Source organism: Lagenorhynchus albirostris, chromosome 2 (assembly GCF_949774975.1).
Source record: "Lagenorhynchus albirostris chromosome 2, mLagAlb1.1, whole genome shotgun sequence".
NCBI lineage: Eukaryota > Metazoa > Chordata > Mammalia > Artiodactyla > Delphinidae > Lagenorhynchus > Lagenorhynchus albirostris.
This window is the reverse complement of record NC_083096.1, coordinates 26,660,574-26,666,573: the sequence shown is the minus strand read 5'-3', so window position 1 is coordinate 26,666,573 and position 6,000 is coordinate 26,660,574.

Here is a 6,000-nt window from a genome sequence, read left to right as displayed (position 1 = left end):
CATCGGCAGGCAGACTCTCAACCGCTGCGCCACCAGGGAAGCCCTATTTTTAGTTTTTTAAGGAACCTCCATACTGTTCTCCATAGTGGCCATATCAGTTTACATTCCCACCAACAGTGCAAGAGGGTTCCCTTTTCTCCACACCCTCTCCAGCATTTGTTGTTTGTAGATTTTCTGATGATGCCCATTCTAACTGGTGTGAGGTGATACTTCATTGTAGTTTTGATTTGCATTTCTCTAATAATTAGTGATGTTGGGCTGCTTTTCAAGTGCTTCTTGGCCATCTGTATATCTTCTTTGGAGAAATGTCTATTTAGTTCTTCTGCCCATTTTTGGATTGGGTTGTTTGTTTCATTAATATTGAGCTGCATAAGCTGTTTATATATTTTGGAGATTAATCCTTTGTCTGTTGATTAATTTGCAAATATTTTCTACCACTCTGAGAGTTGTCTTTCCGTCTTGTTTATGTTTTCGTTTGCTGTGCAAAAGCTTTAAAGTTTCATTAGGTCCCATTTGTTTATTTTTGTTTTATTTCCATTACTCTAGGAGGTGGGTCAAAAAAGATCTTGCTGTGATTTATGTCAAAGAGTGTTCTTCCTATGCTTTCCTCTAAGAGTTTTATAGTGTCCGGTCTTAACATTTAGCTCTCAAATCCATTTTGAGTTTATTTTTGTGTATGGTGTTAGGGAGTGTTCTAATTTCATTCTTTTACATGTAGCTGTCCAGTTTTCCCAGAACCGCTTATTGAAGAGACTGTCTTTTCTCCATTGTAAATCTTTGCCTCCTTTGTCATACATTACTTGACCATAGGTGCATGGGTTTATCTCTGGGCTTTCTGTCTTGTTCCATTGATCTATGTTTCTGTTTTTATGCCAGTACCATATTATCTTGACTACTATAGCTTTATAGTGTAGTCTGAAATCAGGGAGTCTGATTCCTCCAGCTCCGTTTTTTCCCCTCAAGACTGCTTTGGCTATTCGGGGTCTTTTGTGTCTCCATACAAAATTTGAGATGATTTTTCTAGTTCTGTAAAAAATGCCATTGGTAATTTGATAGGGATTGCATTGAATCTGTAGATTGCTTTGGGTAGTATAGTCATTTTCACTATATTGATTCTTCCAATCCAAGAACATGGTATATCTCTCCATCTGTTGGTATCATCTTTAATTTCTTTCATCAGTGTCTTATAGTTTTCTGCATAGAGGTCTTTTGTTTCCTTAGGTAGGTTTATTCCTAGGTATTTTATTATTTTTGTTGCAGTGGTAAATGGGAGTGTTTCCATAATTTCTCTTTCACATTTCTCATCATTAGTGGACAGGAATGCAAGAGATTTCTGTACATTAATTTTGTATCCTGCAACTTTACCAAATTCATTGATTAGCTCTAGTAGTTTTCTGGTGGCATCTTTAGGATTCTCCATGTATAGTATCATATCATCTGCAAACAGTGACAGTTTTACTTCTTCTTTTCCAATTTGTATTCCTTTTATTTCTTTTTCTTCTCTGATTGCCATGGCTGTGACTTCCAAAACTATGTTAAATCATAGTGGCAAGAGTGGACCTCCTTGTCTTGTTCCTGATCTTAGAGGAAATGCTTTCAGTTTTTCACCATTGAGAACGATGTTTGCTGTGGGTTTGTCATATATGGCCTTCATTATGTTGAGGTAGGTTTCCTCTATGCCCACTTTCTGGAGAGGTTTTATCATAAATCGGTGTTGAATTTTTTCAAAAGCTTTTTCTGCATCTATTGAGATGATCATATGGTTTTTATTCTTCAGTTTGTTAATATTGTATGTGACATTGATTGATTTTCATATATTGAAGAATCCTTGCATCCCTGGGATAAATCCCACTTGATCATGGTGTATGATCCTTTTGATGTGTTGTTGGATTCTGTTTGCTAGTATTTTGTTCAGGATTTTTGCATCTATATTCATCAGTGATATTGGTCTGTAATTTTCTTTTTTGTAGTATCTTTCTCTGGTTTTGGTATCAGGGTGATGTTGGCCTCATAGAATGAGTTTGGGAGTATTCCTTCCACTGCAATTTTTTGGAAGAGTTTGAAAAGGATGGGTGTTAGCTCTTCTCTAAATGTTTGATGGAATTCACCTGTGAAGCCATCTGGTCCTGGACTTTCGTTTGTTGGAAGATTTTTAATCACAGTTTCAATTTCATTACTTGTGATTGGTCTGTTCATATTTTCTGTTTCTTCGTGGTTCAGTCTTCGAAGGTTATACCTTTCTAAGAATTTGTCCATTTCTTCCAGGGTGTCCATTTTATTGGCATAGAGTTGCTTGTAGTAGTCTCTTAGGATGCTTTGTATTTCTGCAATGTCTGTTGTAACTTCTCATTTTTCATTTCTAATTTTATTGTTCTGAGTCCTCTCCCGCTTTTTCTTGATGAGTCTGTCTAATGGTTTATCAATTTTGTTTATCTTCTCAAAGAACCAGCTTTTAGTTTTATTGATCTTTGCTATTGTTTTCTTTGTTTCTATTTCATTTATTTCTGCTCTGATCTTTATGATTTCTTTCCTTCTGCTAACTTTGGGTTTTGTTTGTTCTTCTTTCTCTAGTTCCTGTAGGTGTAAGGTTAGATTGTTTACTTGAGATTGTTCTTGTTTCTTGAGGTAGGCTTGTATAGCTATAAACTTCCCTCTTAGAACTGCTTTTGCTGCATCCCATAAGTTTTGGATCATCGTGTTTTCATTGTCCGTCTCTAGGTATTTTTTGATTTCCTCTTTGATTTCTTCAGTGATCTCTTGGTTATTTAGTAACGTATTGTTTAGCCTCCATGTGTTTGTGTTTTTTATGTTTTTTTTCCCTGTAATTGATTTCTATTCTCATAGTGTTGTGGTCAGAAAAGGTGCTTGATATGATTTCCATTTTCGTAAATTTACTGAGGCTTGATTTGTGACCCAAGATGTGATCTATCCTGGAGAATATTCCATGTGAACTTGAGAAGAAACTGTAATATGCTGTTTTTGGATGGAATGTCCTATAAATATCAATTAAATCTATCTGGTCTATTATGTCATTTAAAGCCTCTGTTTCCTTATTTATTTTCATTTTGGATGATCTGTCCATTGGTGTAAGTGAGTTGTTAAAGTCCCGCACTATTATTGTGTTACTGTCGATTTCCTGTTTTATAGCTGTTAGCAGTTGCCTATGTATTGAGGTGCTCCTATGTTGGGTGCATATATATTTATAATTGTTATATCTTCTTCTTGGATTGATCCCTTGATTATTATGTAGTGTCCTTCCTTGTTTCTTATAACATTCTTTATTTTAAAGTCTATTTTATCTGATATGAGTATAGCTACTCCAGCTTTCTTTTGATTTCCATTTGCATGGAATATTTTTTTCCATCCTCACTTTCAGTCTGTATGTGTCCCTAGGTCTGAAGTGGGTCTCTTGTACACAGAATATATATGGGTCTTGTTTTTGTATCCATTCAGCAAGCCTGTGTCTTTTGGTTGGAGCATTTAATCCATTCATGTTTAAGGTAATTATCAATATGTATGTTCCTATGACCATTTTCTTAATTGTTTTGGGTTTGTTTTTGTAGATCCTTTTCTTCTCTTGTGTTTCCCACTTAGAGAAGTTCCTTTAGCATTTGTTGTAGAGCTGGTTTGGTGGCGCTGAATTCTCTTAGCTTTTGCTTGTCTATAAAGCTTTTGATTTCTCCCTTGAATCTGAATGAGATCCTTGCTGGGTAGAGTAATCTTGGTTGTAGTTTCTTCCCTTTCATCACTTTAAGTATATCTTGCCACTGCCTTCTGGCTTGTAGAGTTTCTGCTGAGAAATCAGCTGTTAACCTTATGGGGTTCCCTTGTATGTTATTTGTCGTTTTTCCCTTGCTGTTTTCAATAATTTTTCTTTGTCTTTAATTTTTGTCAGTTTGATTACTATGTGTCTCAGCATGTTTCTCCTTGGGTTTATCCTGTATGGGACTCGCTGCGCTTCCTGGACTTGGGTGGCTATTTCCTTTCCCATGTTAGGGAAGTTTTCGACTACAATCTCTTCAAATATTTTCTCAGGTCCTTTCTCTCTCTCTTCTCCTTCTGGGACCCCTATATGCGAATGTTGTTGTGTTTAATGTCCCAGATGTCTCTTAAGCTGTCTTCATTTCTTTTCATTCTTTTTTCTTTATTCTGTTCCACAGCAGTGAATTCCACCATTCTGTCTTCCAGGTAACTTATCCGTTCTTCTGCCTCAGTTATTCTGCTATTGATTCCTTCTAGTGTAGTGTTCATTTCAGTTATTGTGTTGTTCATCTCTGTTTGTTTGTTCTTTAATTCTTCTAGGTCTTTGTTAAATATTTCTTGCATCTTCTCGATCTTTGCCTCCATTTTTTTTCCGAGGTCCTGGATCATCTTCACTCTCATTATTCTGAATTCCTTTTCTGGAAGGTTGCCTATCTCCACTTCATTTAGTTGTTTTTCTGGGGTTTTATCTTGTTCCTTCATCTGGTATGTAGCCCTCTGCCTTTCCATCTTGTCTATCTTTCTTCGAATGTGGTTTTTGTTCCACATGCTGCAGGATTGTAGTTCTTCTTGCTTCTGCTCTCTGCCCTCTGGTGGATGAGGCTATCTAATAGGCTTCCTGATGGGAGGGACTTGTGGTGGGTAGAGCTGCATGTTGCTCTGGTGGGCAGAGCTCAGTAAAACTTTAATCCACTTGACTGTTGATGGGTGGGACTTGGTTCCCTCCCTGTTGGGTGTTTGGCCTAAGGCAACCCAACACTGGAGCCTACCTGGGCTCTTTGGTGGGGCTAATGACAAACTCTGGGAGGGCTCATGCCAAGGATTACTTCCCAGAACTTCTGCTGCCAGTGTTCTTGTCCCCATGGGGAGCCACAGCCACCCCCTGCCTCTGCAGAAGAGCCTCCACCACTAGCAGGTAGGTCTGGTTCAGTCTCCCCTGGGGTCACTGCTCCTTCCCCTCGGTCCTGATGTGCACACTACTTTGTGTGTGTCCTCCAAAAATGGAGTCTCTGTTTCCCCCAGTCCTGTTGAAGTCCTGCAATCAATTCCCACTAGGCTTCAAAGTCTGATTCTCTAGGAATTCCTCCTCCCATTGCCAGACCCCCAGGTTGGGAAGCTTGATGTGGGGCTCAGAACCTTCACTCCAGTGGGTGGACTTCTGTGGTATAAGTGTTCTCCAGTCTGTGAGTCACCCACTCAGCCATTATGGGATTTGATTTTACTGTGATTGCGCCCCTCCTACTATCTCATTGTGGCTTCTCCTTTGGCTTTGGTTGTGGGGTATCTTCTCTGGTGAGTTCCAGTGTCTTCCTGTCAATGATTGTCCAGCAGCTAGTTGTGATTCTGGTGTTCTCACAAGAGGGAGTGAGAACACATCCTTCTACTCCACCATCTTGGTTCCTCTAGTCCCTATTATTTAGTGGAATTTATGATGACTAATCCATGTGACCTCTTATATTGTGGAAATTAGTCATCATAATTTTTTATTTGACTCTTTAATTAAATGTTTTTAAATTTACTTAGGTTATACTTTTATATTTTAGATATATGGCATATATATTATGATCCCAGTTTTCTAAAATTATTTTGGTTTATAAAGCTATCTAACTCTTGATGGCAATCTGTCTGTATGTTTAAAATGATGTCAAAACTTTTATATGCACTGGGAAACCAAAAAAAAAAAAAGAAAGAAAGAAAAGAAAATCATCAATCCACAAAAGTAGACACAAAGAAAAGAAAGAAACAGAGAACTACAAAAACAAGCAGAAAACGATCAACACAATGGCAATAAGTAAATATCTATCAATAATCACTTTAAATGTAAATGGACTAAATGCTCCAATTAAAGGACATAGGGTGGCTGAGAGGATAAAAAGATAAGACCCATCTATATGCTGCCTACAAGAGGTTCATTTTAGGCCTCAAGACACACTCAGACTGAAAGTGAAGGGATGGAAAAAGATATTCCACACAAATGGAAATGAAAAGAAAGCTGGGGTAGCAGTACTCATATCAGAC